The 13,156-nt window shown below is 49.4% G+C and overlaps 1 protein-coding gene across 12 annotated transcripts in view; it reads left to right on the forward strand.

Moving 5' to 3' along the window:
• LOC124719084 (fasciclin-1) overlaps positions 1-13,156 on the forward strand; it is a 656,083-nt gene that overhangs the window by 486,180 nt on the left and 156,747 nt on the right. The window lies entirely within an intron of this gene.

A 13,156-nucleotide genomic window follows, 5' to 3' on the forward strand; every position in this document is an offset into this window, starting at 1 on the left:
CATTTGCCTGAAGCGATTTAGGGAAATCACGGAAAACCTAAATCAGGATGGCCGGAGACAGGATTGAACCGTCGTCCTCCCGAATGCGAGTCCAGTGTGTTAACCACTGCGCCACCTCGCTTGGTTCACCACCAGGAGGCGTGCTCGCCAGCGCTGCTAGAGACCTCTGGCAGGGAAGCCCCGCACTACCACTACGGACACCTGAGTAGATAAGGGACTACTAGAGACATCTGGCAGCCAGGTGGTGGAAACTCAACACGGTACGAAAACTGAAAGACAAAATTTTCTGGTTGCTGGTATGTATTTCTTAATTTACACGAATGTTACAGAACAACTTGAAATGACACGGAAATTGGGTGTCTTTTACCAACATGTTTGAATATTGTACCGACACACATTGTACCACTTCCCATTACGTTCAATATGCATGTAACTAGTCTTCATAATTTATGACGGAGCTGTTTGTGGATTATTGTCATCCAAAGACGGCAGGTAACAAGACAGAACCAATAAAGTGTTGGTTTATACTAATTAGTGACGATTTCGACTTAATATATTGTCTGAACCTTTATAAGATCGCATATTCCATTTCGGGTTAGGGCTTAAAATATTTTAATCAGTGTAAGCACTACCTCCCAAATTACAATAAAAACTAATAACAATAAAAGAGAAGTAGCTGAAATAATTTGTTCAATATTGTGTGCTAACGGTAAGAAATTAATGAGTATTTTATAATAATACTGAGTAAATATTTTTTTCATCTTGTAAGATGAAAAATAAATTTATATTTGATATAATAAGTATTTAAATTTCGCACAGAGATTTTAAAGAAAAAGTATCCTGCATTGTTTTCGTAAAATGTACGTCTTATTTGCGACAGCATAATCAGGCTGTGGTTTGCAGTTTGCGTGTGAACGCCACGTGGGATCCGAAGCACGGACCCCACGGGGGTTCCCGGCATGCTCCACATGCCCGGGCAGAGGTGGAGGCCAGGGTAGAGAAATCTGAAAATTCCAGCGCCGGCCGGGGATAGAACCCCGGCCCGGCTGGGGCGAATAGCCCCAGCCGAGGCGCCGGAACGTTCAGACCCTCTGACCACTAGACCACCGAGGACCCCGGCTGTGTGTGGCTTGGAGCCGGGGGTCGTGGCGCTTTCCGCGTCTGTGTTTACACGGGACACCGGCAGAGTGACGTAGTCCGGTGTAGCCAGCGGGTGTGTGTGTTTACCAACGCTTGCACCGGCCGGCGGGCAAGAGCTAGGACTCAAAGTTTCTCTGCTCAAGTCCCACCTCGTGATTTACAGTTGATAGTGGCCACGTTGTAAAAGTAGTGTTAACATAGCCCGTCATATTCTTGATACGTTCGGCAAGGTACAACTTTCCACTCAAATTATTGAAATGGGTGTGGTGAAGTTTTCTTGGAACATATTCGCAGCACTGGGAGGGCAGGTAAACGGCAGTGCGATGTGAAGTTTCGTGGCATCTTTCATGTAGTTACCTGTTAGTCACGTAGTTCATTTATGAAAGTACGTCAATTCACTGTAACGTTAAATCCGTTGGATGTGCTACACTTCTTAATATATCAAGTGTTGCATTGTGTACTTGTGAATATATTTAACGGAATCGTTGATAGATTCACTGGTTTTGTGAGAACGTTGCTTATGTGAACGAAAATCTGTTCACAAGTCTTCGTCTTCATTATTTGCCTATTACGCCCTCTTGGTTGAAATTATTGATCTTTCCACCTCATCGCGGAGTGAATCAACATGAATTTTGGTATTGCGTCGTCTTCCAGTCTTGTGTGGTGGTTTTTTTTTTTTTGAGCTGATCCTGTATTCCTCAGTCACGTCATTCAAACTTTTGGCTCCAAGTTCTCCTATGATGTGTGCTCTCTTCGTGCTGTCGGATAATCAGTACCCAACTTTTTTGATTGAGGCTTTCACGTATTCTATTTCCGTTATAGTCAGCTCATATTTTACTACAAAGTTGTCATCCCTTTGTTGAAGCGCTGTTGCTGTGTAGCCTGGCGTAGTAATGTTTCCATTCTTTTTCTTGGTGTCGACCAGTGTTAAAGATTTTAAATGTAATTTGCGGTAACTCCTCTAGTCGAACCGCTGTTGTCAGATTTTACACCTGTCGGTATTGACACGTTCACTGAAGGGATTGGAAACCGTACCTCTCTTCGTCTTCATTAACATCACTTTCTGTTGTAAAGAGACATGAAATTAGATGGAAGTTACTTGCGTACAAGCCGTGGACCGTTAGAACCTGCAAATAAGATAAGTAAACATTGACATTTGGAGTTTAGGAAAATTTAACTTTCGTTTTTCATGCTTGGCATATGGTGCTATGACGTCCATGTCCGTTTTAATACGAAATTGACGCTCGATCTGTTTGCATTGATGTGGAATAGTATTTCTCTGTTTCTGGCAGATGTGTCAAGTTAAACATCAACTCACGTATCAATATGTACGGTCGCTTCGCAGTGTACAAAAGTTATAAGTGAATGCAATCTAAAGCTACGGCTATTTATGTCACACACAAACTAACTCGTCACAATCTACGCGGCACTTTCCGTTGACCTAGAATGATGATATTCGGCGAGAAACGAGGTTTGTACAATAAAAGAAGAAAATCCGAAAATTGTCAAGTTGTATTTTTATCATACGACAAAACTTTTTTTCTGCTGTTTGGTATACGACTGTTTGTCCGTTCGGACCCGTTTTTCCTCAGAAACGAGTCAGGGTATCAAATTGAAATTTATATCACATGGTCCCATGGCGGTGGGAAAAATGTAAGCTTTAAAGTTCGTGCTGCCAAAAGATACGGCCACTTATGCCATACATTTTGACACTCGCGAACTCAATCATCAAAACCGACAGGGTATTTCCCGTTCACCTGGAATCATAAAATTCGGTAAGGAGCAAGGTGTGAGAGTACGAGTAAATTTTTGTCATTGTCGAAAGTGTTGGAGTTCCCGCGACCGATATCTTGTCGGTAGCGATATCGACAGCAGCTGAGATTCTCCATTGTGGGGATGGCTGAACTGTGTGTACGGAGCCCTCGGTGGGCGTGTCCCACTCACAGTTATTCGACTTTTTTTTCCTTTCGTGCCAGTAGGAACGGCAGGTCGAAGCGTCGTTCGCAGCGTGCCTGAGCCTGATGCTCGCTCCTTTGCAGTAGCCGCTATCTGGAGCGTTCCAGGCCATTTCTCCAGCAGATCTCGCCGCGTCAGGCGTTCACTTTCTGCCCAGCCCAGCGCTCAGTCACGGAACAACGGCCCACCGGCTGCCGAGTGCCGAGGGATAGCGTCCACCCCCTACCTCCCCCCCCTCCCCGCGCTACCTCCGGCTCCTAACATAGGAGGGGGCTGTGTGAGGCCTGCGAGCTTCCCACTTGTAACACTGCACTCCTGTAACACGGCCTAACAGCAGGAGACACGGTTGGGTCTCAGTCTAGCTTCATACACGTGCCCACACTGTCAGTCAGATCGTTAGAGCTTGAGTTCTGTGACAGGTGGAACGACCACCGGAGGGCACTGGTGTAGTCAGTGTTGTTACCAGACCCGACGATGCATGAGACCGCGTCAGATGTTGAGTGAGCACTGCGAAGGACACGCAGATGCTGTTTGGTAAACCTCCGTGTAAGCGCCTCTCTCTAATTTTTCGTTCGCGGTCTCTGTCCTAGATATAGTTGGGAGTAAGCGAAACGTCGGTTAACTCTTCTAGGGGCGTGCGCTTCAGGCCTTTCGACCGTAAACTACAGCTGTACGAAGAACGCCTCTCTTGGCTCATCTGAGCATCTCCGCGATTGTTCCGCAGTTTCGAAACGAACGCTCCATTATTCGCAGAGACTCAGTTGTGAGGACCAATTAGGGATAAAAGGTCACGCGGGTGGGTGGCGTGACCTTTTTAGGCCGTACGCTCCCCTGTCGCCGGTCATTGGCCGCTGCGTGACGTCACACGGAGCATGCGCAGATTTGCTGCTGCTGCGTGGGCGCCTCACCGCGTAACAGGCGACCCCCTAGCCGCCTGCAGCCCGGCGTGCGCCCGTTCAATGTGGGTTGCAGCGCCGTAGGCGGAATTTCCAGTATGTGGCCAGCGAAATGTACGTGTGAGAAGAGCAACGTTGGCCTCTTCTCGATATGTTGCAGGGTTACGCTGTACCGTTTGTTCGACAAAGTGATGCGGTTGGATTGTTGGAAGAATAGATGAAGAGTGTCAAGGTCAAACGTTCTAAGTGCTAAACCTCAAAATTTTCAGGCGAATCGAAAAACAATGTGTATCATGCTGCTCACCGGATCACTGCCAAAAAATACACTCTTAAAACGAAAAGACGACACGCAACGAAGCAATTATCAGAATGGAACGGAAATAAGTAGATGAGATATACTTCTGTAGACAAACGAATGGTTACAATTTCAGAAAAACTGGATGATTTAGTCGAGAGAAAGAGCTTCACTAATTGAGCAAGTCAGTAACGTGCTGGTCCACTTCTTTCGCTTATGCGAGCAGTTATTCGGCCTGACACTGATCGTTGGATGCCCTCCTGAAATATATAGTGCCAAATTCTGTCCAACTGTCACTTTAGATCGTCAAAATCCCGAGGGGCGCAGCCCGGAATCCAGGTAGGGAAGCAGGTAACAGGACCAAATCATCCCAAACTGACACACAGTATGTTGTATTATAGACTATAATATATCTCTGCCACGTTACTTATCTCCTTCCCCTACCCCTCCCATGTTTTAAACAACGTATATTGACTCACTTATGCAAACTTTGCGCGTGCCTTAGCCGCTGGGGCTGTGCCGGCTGGACTTTATCTCAATTAGATAAAAGATAAAACTTTTTAAACACACAATACATGCGAAAAAAATTTACGTCTTCTACTGTAACGATATGCTTTCCTTTACCTGCTTGGAGTATTCAGAACTTTTAGGACGGCTACGGGAGGATTCTGTCCCATCGTTTTTGAGACCGTTGCGGGCTTGGGAGGATTCGGTACCATTTTTCTGAAAGCGGGAGGATTCGGCGCTGTGCCCATCCCGAGCTGGTTGGAGGCCCCGCCCATAATTCTCCAAGTTCTCCAAATGGTCTCAGTCAAGGAGAGATCCGACAACCAAGGTAGGGTTCGGGAAGCAGGAAAGCAAGCAGCAGAAACTCTCGTCATCTGCGGACGGGCATTAACTTGCCCAGGCTGGCTGCTTTGGAGGCCGTAGAATGCCGTCGACGCACCGCTGTGCCGTACAGCTAAGCTGCCGCGGATGACAACGAAGTGGGTCCCGCTGTGAAGAGAGATGGCGCGTCAGAGCGTGACGCCCGGTTGTCGGCGACAGATCCCACCGCTGTCCGGGGCGCCTCCAGACGCTTCTTTGCCAGCCGTGGGGGGCTCAGTTCGAATCGGAACTCATTACTGGAGACAGCTCTACTCCACGTTCCGTGGGTTTCATTCATCACTGGCGCACCGTGCCGGGGAGCAGCGAGGTAGCAGTATGCTGAAAGTATATTAGGTCATAAAAGTTGGCCGCTCTTACAACGGTGGGCAACTTCGAGAAGAGCTCACCCATCCGCACCTCACAGCGACAGATCCCACTATTGTAGCCGTGCTTCCGTAGCGTCGGAATAAACAGAGCAGCTGTGAAGGTTCACCGCAACAGATACTCTCTAAAAAGCGAGCCACCACCCCTCCCCCGTATTGAACGACCTCTACCGTCCCTATGCCCCACCCGCATTCAAATTTTTTTTTACTCCTTTCTCGTTTACTATTCACATCTTCTCGCTCTCCCCACACATTTTTCCGCTTTGCTCACTTGTCTGGGGACATCAAACGCGCGTATTTTTTTTCCGTTTACCTTCTTATATGGCGCAGCTTACAAAACAGAGCGAGTCGGAGACAGAGACGGAAACGAAATAAAAACTATGTATTGCCGTTTCTGCCCTCCCGCAGCGAGGAGGCGTGTTCGCTAGGGGAACGACGTTCCGTGTGAACTCTAGAGAGGAGTCTCGCGGAGGGTGCTGCGGGCTTAAAGGCCGCAGCTGAAAGGATTCCGGGATTACGGGCCGTCCTGGCGCGTCTCGCTCTCTCTGCCGGGTCGTTTTCCGCGCGGCTTGCCACGACACACGCGCGCGCGCGGCAGATTGACGGATGAGAGTAGGAGGAGAAGACACAGAAAGAGAGGGATATCAGAAGGAAGGCTACAAAAATTGCCGGAGTGCGCGCCAGAGATCAAAGTCCCGCCCGGGGTTTTGGCGCTCGCGCTGCTGAACAGGGCGTAACGAACCGCCCCTAACAGCCCCCTAAGAGGTGGTGTGGTGGGGGCGCGCAGACTGCGGCGCTGCCACGGAAAGGACAACTCGTGACGTCACTGGGACGGCCTGCAGCACAGGTTAGGTCGAGGGGGAAAGAAGAAAAACCACTGCACTGCACTCCACTGCACTCTTGTGATCACTGCCGAGCCCGCATCGTCACGGCTTGCCCCTAGCAGACAGATCTCGGCCACCCGGTACGTACCTCGGGGCCGCTACTGCTGACGCTGTATGCCAGACGTTTTTTGACCCCCGAGTTTGATTCGCGTCCCCACTGAAACTCACGTGGCGTCTTGTCACCTGACGGTACAGTAGCGCTCTTCGCACATAGTCAGAACTACAGTGTCCGTGTTGGTGGGATAATGCGCTCATATAACGGGCAACCCTTTTCCGTCATTTTATGTTCATACGATCTTCAAATGTTTACATCTAGTTACGCTGTTGTTTGTTTACAACGACGTGTAAAGTAGGTGTATTAAAATTTCTGTTGCAAAAGTCTGCTATGCCACTTGTAAAGAAATGTAAGTAAATGTAAACATATCAAGGTGGGATGCTAGGGCATCTTGAAAATAAACACCCATAAAAGCAACTGCTTTCAGCTAATCGAATATAGGTTCGTAATTACCTTCAGTTTCAAAAAGTGCAGAGCTCTAACGCGTCCAAAACGGACAGGAAATATTTAGTAACGCTAATACGAGAAGGAGAGAAACGAAATACGGCAGTGAGATAGGCAATCGCGATAGCAAAAGCAGTTACGAGTAACTTTGCGATTTGTCGGCATGTCATTCGAGGGTTTGAAATTTAGTGTGTTGATATCCTCAAACACTAGTAGCGAGCTTTTTTTAAATATTGATGCAAAAATACGTTTGATGACTGATCGCGTAGGCCCGCGTTGTTCCTGTATCATTAAAAAGCTCTCCCTCTTCAGGCCACAAGTAGCCCATCGGGACCATCCGACCGCCGTGTCATCCTCAGTGCAGGATGCGAGTAGGAGAGGCATGTGGTCAGCACATCGCTCTCCCAATCGCCGCGATGGTTTTCTTTGACCGGAGACGCTACTATTCGGTCGAGTAGCTCCTCAATTGGCTTCACGAGGCTGAGTGCACCCCGAAAAATGGGAACAGCGCATGGCGGCCTGGATGGCCACCCATCCAAGTGACAACCACGCCCGACATCGCTTAACTTCGGTGATCTCACGGGAACCGGTGTATCCATTGCGGCAAGGCCGTTGCCTCCTGTATCATTACTTAAAGTAATTTTCACTGATCTGCATTATGAGGAGCAAATCCGACGCGAGCCGAGCGTCGGCGGAAATAATCGAAAATGCGTCCCGGTTAGAGCACAATCGCGCTGTCGTCTACACGAGGCGCGCGGTCCGAGACGTCTTGTCACGGTCCGTGCGGGTCCCCCCGTCGGAGGTGCTGCCTCGGGCGTGGGTGTGTGTGTGTGTGTGTCTCGTCCTTAGCGTAAGTTAGTTTAAGTAGTGCGTAAGCCTAGAGAGCGATGATCCTCAGTAGCTTGGTCCCATAGGGACTACACGGATGTGACGCCGCCTTAACGTTGCAGCGGATGCTGACGGTCGCCACAGTCTGCCGGCTGACTCTGAACACACTGTACCTGAACAGGCGTCTCATCAGGTGATGGTCTCCCATGCACCGAGTGCCTTCCGTCCACAACTGTCTGAAGGCGAGCAGCCACGCAGAGCGGGCTGTGGATGGGGAGCACACCAGCGCACTGTAGTCGCTACTGACTCAGTCGTACGCGCCACAGAAAGTGTGTTGGTGGTAACTCGCATCGAGACTCACATTTACTGGAAGCGGCAGTGTGACTCAGGCACGAGAGGTGGCGCTCACCACACCCTGGATCGACCAAGTCTCCAGTCTCCTTCGTCAGACTGGGGCTCTGCGTTAACGGAAAGGAGAGACCACCCGATCGAAAGTATCCGAACGCCTGTTGAACTCCGCTGGGAGCAGTTTGAGTGAGGTGCCTCAATGTTCAGTGGAGGAACGGCAGCGCATTGTTCCTCGAGAGCCGAAAACCGGAGAAGGTATTAATGTTGGATCCTGCGGTCTAGAGCGAATCCGACGTTCCAGATCACCACAAAGCTGGTCCATTGCGTTGTGGTCGGGCCACTATATTTCAGGGATGTTATTGTTCACAAAGCACTGCCTTACATATCTTGCTCTATGACCGTCTGATTTTCGCATCTTTTGGCAACGTGGACATCGGTTTCAGAGGGACGAGAAAGTTCAACAGTGGCTGCGACTGCGGATCTGTCAGCGACCGACCGCGTGCTGCGAAACGGAAAAATACCGTCTCTTCTCGCAGAGGGATAAATGTAACGCGTGTGGTGATTACCTTTGAGTGGAAGCATTCGGTGGTCCTGTAGTTGCAGGTGTTCAGTTTTCGTAATTCCGTCAGCATCGCCCGTTTTAATTTGGCTAAATTCCATTAATTACGTTTTAGTTTTGTTTTCGAGACGTTATTTAGCCTGTTCAAGAGATCTTCCGAGTCGCTTGCCGACTCTCAGAGAAATGAAGCGTCATCCGCAAATGTCTTAAGTTGCAATCCCCCCCCCCTCCCCCTCCTATGACCTTTGGCTGCATTTCCAAATGTCTCCTTGCCTTGCCTTACTTTACTGCACGCTCAGTGTGCAGGTTACATCCGTGTCACTCCCTTCTCAACCACTGCTTCCTTTCAGTGCCCTCTGAATCTTGTAGCAGTACTCTGATTTCTGTCCCACTGTGGACAATCTTTCTGTCTGCATTTTCCCTGCTTCCTTCATATCTTCAGACAGTGCCTTCTATCCGGCGTACTGTAATCTGCAAATGCTATAAATACAAGATTGCACTTTGTGGACCGTCTCCACTTAAGTAATTCGTTGGACCAGCATTGCGCGTGAGAACAAAATACGGCGAAGTAGTTGGCGCAGGTAGGAGGTACGGCGAGTGGCTGCAACTTGCCAGCAACTTGCCAGTGGGGTGTGCTCGGCGCCTGACCCAGCAGAGCCACGAGGGGGCGTGGCCCGCGCCTTTTAGGGCCGCCCCCACCCCCACCCGCTCCCCCGGCCATCCCGAGACGGGCTTAATTAGTTCGCCTAATTGCGGCACAAACATTTGCCCTGCCCTGCGACGCTCGTTAAAAGTTAATACCAGAGCCGCCGCCTTGCCTTCATTACGGTCGCGCGTCGCCGGGACGCGGTCTGCGGTCACACGTGCGGGAAAGTAGCCCGTCCTAAGAGGGAGGCGGGCGGGCGGCGACTGCACGACACGACTCGACACAGAGGTGCCTGCACGCGGCCCTAACCACTACGGCTGCTCGGCTTCGTTCGTCCTGGGGATAAACCTGATGCGAATGAAGACAGCAGCCGCAGCATACGTACAATGGTCTTGTCACGCTCGTGGAAATTGGCACAACTTCTGTATTAGGCATATTGTTACTGTGTCGTCGTAATTGATTCTTTAAGATATGAGGGGCAAGTAATGAAACCCGTTTCCTTTCTGAAAGCAGCGTGGTTTTATTCAGTATTCCAATAAACTGTATTTTTCTCCTCTTCTATGGGTACAAAACCCTATTTTTTTTTTTTTTTTTTTTTTTTTTTTTCAAACGGGTTAGTACGAGGATCATCCCGCACTTGTGGCTTTAATTCAGTCGGTCAGTAAACGCTGTTTTCAATATCGCACTAGCCTTATTACGTTGCAGAGCGAAATAAAAAGGGTTGCCGTGCCGTCGATTCAGTCGCACCAGTATTGCCAGCTGTCCGGTAAAATTCATAAAAGTCCGCCTTTCTGGTGACGAAGTACAGAAGGCACAACTAAGGCCGCGGTGGCCAAGCGGTTCTAGGCGCTACAGTCTGGAATCGGGAGATCGCTACGGTCGCAGGTTCGAATCCTGCCTCGGGCATGGATGTGTGTGATGTCCTTAGGTTAGTTAGGTTTAATTAGTTCTAAGTTCTAGGCGATTGATGACCTCAGAAGTTAAGTCGCACAGTGCTCAGAGCCATTTGAACCATTTGATCCAAGCTAATGGTGTGCGAAGACTCAGGAGGTGTAAGGATGTGTAGAGGTATCAACCGATGCCAGTGTTTCGTCTGTGCGGTCAGTTGTTGTTCGTCCGCCGAACGAGCCATCGCCACGCCACACCACGCGCGGACAGAACAAAAGGCAGGGCGTGGCGGTCGGCGCTCTCCGACCTATCCGTGTTGAGACACGCAGCTGCGAACGGGAGTCCCTCTATGCTGCACCATCGCAACTGCATTTTTTTCTGTAAGTTATCGAAAATCTTTTCGTTTTCCGTCCTAGAAGAACAGATATTTTTCTTTTTTGTTCGACGATGAACTTTTCGTTGATTATGACGTACTCCTATCTTACGAAGTAGACCGGCCAATTTAGAAAACTGAGCATTTAGTTTCTATCATAATGGCCAATTATAAGGCTTTTTTCTGAGACTTTTTTTTTTAAATTAAGCCCATCTCAGGTTGATCTCGCGAAAAACTGACTATAATTATTAGTAAACGATTGAGAACACTCAAGTGATACTATTTCTATTTAAAATACGTAAATTTAGGGCAAAATGTCGGTCGCTGAATACAGGGCTGAGAGCGGCCTTTCTGTTTCTGGGGAGGAGGACGGTTCAAACCCGCCTGCAGCCATCCAGATATAGATTTTCCGCGATTTCCCTAAGGCTTAAGGCAAATGCGGGGGTGGTTCCCTTGAAAGAGAAGGACCGACTTCCTCCCCCGTCCTTCTCTAACCCGATGGGACCGATGAGCTCGCTGTTTGGTCCCCTTCCTAAAATCGACCAGTCTGTTTCTCCACCTGGCAACCGTTGTCGCACCACAGTGAAAAGTTTCGCCCGTTGCCGGAACGTTTCTCCTCACACCTGGCTGGCAGTACCGGGCCCTCCGCGCGGCAGGTCAGCCTCGCACGCTGACTTGCGTTGGGTGGGCAGGGAGGCTGCGGTAGATGCAGGTGCCGGTGCCGACTGTCGGCGGTGCGAGTGCCAATGGATCCCCGACCAGCCCCAAGAGCTGGGGGACACGCGAGGCCCAGAACAGCCTGCCGCCTGCCGCCTGCACCTGTTGATCCGCCGTCTGGCGCATTCCAGCGCTGGAGGCTCCAGTGGGACACTCGGCCAGCAGCTGCCGCTACCTCTGGAGGGGAGGCAGCCCCCGTAGCGTTGCTGTTGTTTTGCTAAACACTTGCTCTTCTCCCACGTCTTTACTCCGCGCTGCTTCCCGTTCCAAACGCCTACGGAGCGTCAGAAGAATCGCCGCTTACGCGCCTCTGCGCCCACTCAGACCAGCCTCCTCTCCGTGGTCCCAGCGCCAGCGATACAGACGCCGTCCCAAGAGGAATGGTCGGTATTTGGGGATCTTCGCCTACGTGGATTCACAGCCTTTAAATTTGTGTGTGTCATCGTCTAAACGAAATGTAGCGTACATCTTTTAGTAGTCATGTGGACGACTTCACACTTCACATTCTTTACAACCAATTGCCGCTTTTCACACCATACAGACATCTCGTTTAAATCATTTTTCTATTCGTTTTGATCATCTGATGATTTACTAGGCGGTAAATAATAGCTCCGTCTGCAAATAGTCTAAAAGGGCTGGACACGCTGTCTCTGTGTACATCAGGAACAGCAGAGGGCCTCTAACATTTCTTCGGGGAACGGCAGATGTTACGTTTTGCTCGATCACTTTCCGCCAGTTATCATGAACTCTGACCTTCGTGTCAGGAAATTGCGAATCCAGTTGCACAATTGAGACATTACTCCATAGGCACGCAATTTGATATGGAGTCGCTTGTGAGGAAGGCGTCAAAACCCCTCACGAAATCTAAAAATAGCGCTCATTGCTTCGTGAGAACATAGAGCTAGTTGTGTTTCGCAAGAACGATATTTTCTGAACCCGTGTTGGCTGTTTGTCAGTTTCGTTTTGGCTCTGAACACGATAGGCCTTAACTGCTGAGGTCATCAGTCCCCTAGAACTTAGAACTACTTAAACCTAACTAACCTAAAGACATCACACACATCCATGCCCGAGGCAGGATTCGAACCTGCGACCGTAGCGCCTAGAACCGCTCGGCCACCCCGGCCGGCTGATTAGTTTTCTTCGAGGTAACACATAAGGTTCGAACACAGCATATGTTCCAAAGTACTACTGCAAATCGACGTTAATGATATGCGTCTGTAATACAGCGGATTACGCCTGTTTCCTTCCTTGGGTAATGGTGTGAATTGTACAACTTTCCAGTCTCCGAGTACGGCTCTTTCTACCAGCGACCGGTTGTATATGATTGCCAGGTATAGACCTATTGTATCAGCATATTGTGAAAGAAATGTGCCTGCTATACCAGTCTTCGCTGGAGGTTTTGACTTTATCGATAAGCTACTTCGCTTCATCGAGTACATCTACTTATAAGTTAGTCACGTTGGCAGCTGCTCTTGATTCTAATTCTGCAATATTCCCTTCGTTCTCATCGGTGAAGGAATTTCGGAAAACTATTTAGTAGCTCTGCTTTAGTGGCACTATCATCAAGAACATTGACTGCGTCATGACGCTGCTCTACGTCCGACCAGAAGACCGGTGGGTATTCTGTCAGATTTCGACACAAAGTTTCACTATGGAAAGTATTAAAAAAGCATCCCGCTAAATTTGGAGTTTCTGTAAAACTTCCGCCGGGCAACGGCCGTGCCGCAGTGGATACACCGGTTCCCGTGAGATCACCGAAGTTAAGCGCTGTTGGGCGTGGCCGGCACTTGGATGGGTGACCGCCGTGCACTGTTGCCATATTTCGGGGTGCACTCAGCCTCGTGATGCCAATTGAGCAGCTACTCGACCGAATAGTA

The sequence above is a fragment of the Schistocerca piceifrons genome, chromosome 10 (genome assembly GCF_021461385.2).
Source record: "Schistocerca piceifrons isolate TAMUIC-IGC-003096 chromosome 10, iqSchPice1.1, whole genome shotgun sequence".
Lineage (NCBI taxonomy): Eukaryota > Metazoa > Arthropoda > Insecta > Orthoptera > Acrididae > Schistocerca > Schistocerca piceifrons.